Source organism: Octodon degus, unplaced genomic scaffold (genome assembly GCF_000260255.1).
Source record: "Octodon degus isolate 3935 unplaced genomic scaffold, OctDeg1.0 scaffold00066, whole genome shotgun sequence".
NCBI lineage: Eukaryota > Metazoa > Chordata > Mammalia > Rodentia > Octodontidae > Octodon > Octodon degus.
Window position 1 is genome coordinate 10,368,086 of NW_004524642.1, and position 1,208 is coordinate 10,369,293.

The following is a 1,208-nucleotide window of genomic DNA, read 5'->3' on the forward strand; positions in this document are numbered from 1 at the left end:
GGGCTGGCTGGCATGTGGTGCTGGGGGATTGAACTGTGATCCCTGTTATTTGCTAAGCTTGTTCTAAGTAGGTGCCTTAGACCACTGAGCCATCTCACCAGCCCTCTCCTAAAATCTTATTTTGAGATTTTGTACCATTGTTTTTATTTTTTTTCTTTAAAATAAAATAACTGATGTCAAAAAAAACTAAAATAAAAAAAATTTTTTAAAAGATATTTACACTATCAGTTACAAAGCTCAGGTTTTATAACAAATAACAAAAAAAGAAAGAAATACAGGTAGAAGCAACAGAGAGAATACACTCAAGATAAAGCTGCAATAACGCAGCTTATATGCAGCCACAGATAAAATCCACCTTGAGATTGTACCACTACTGGGGCCACCTGGTCCAGTGGGCCCAGATAGATATCAGCCACATACATGAGTGACTAAAACATCTGGATCTCTTCTACAACGCCTTTGATCTTCTGTTTTAGAAGTTATAGATAAGCTAAAAGTTAGTGGTGTTTTCCATATACCCTTACTACATGCTTCACTTCCCTACTGGGTCAATGTTAGCTAAGTGATTGTTGATTGTAGTTTGACCCATGTTGGATCCATCTTGTGATTTTGCTCTATAAAATATTCTTGGAGAAAGAGTCTGTACAGTAATGTATTATTGGAGCCAATCTTATTTCAGGGAATTTTCTCTCATAAACCATTCCTAATCTTAACCTCCTTCATCCTTAAAATTCATTCTTTTATATTTGGGAGACACAAACTTGGCGCATCTGATTTGTGACAATTTGGGAATTATTTTTCCCCTGTCACAAACTTCAATAATTTGTTATGAATTTCTATGTTTGACTATCTCATTATTCTCAAATGTCATGTAAATCTCATATCCTATTTTTTACCTCTCAGTTTTCTCAAAAAAAGACCTCTCGAAAGGATCGAGGTAATGAAGATGGGACATATTAGAACTACAAGAATGTATGCAAGTGATCAAACCCCCAGGAGGACAAGCTTTATCCATATGTAAACACTTGACAAATATTGGATATTCAGCTATTCTTTGTCTGCATGATATCAGCACTTTGTGTGTGTGTGTGTGTGTGTGTGTGTGTGTGTGTGTGTGTGTGTGTGTGTGTGCTTGCGTGCTCATGGTGTGTATTTGAGAGAACGTTGACCATGCTAATGCATCTACAGTCAGACACACTTTAGAATGG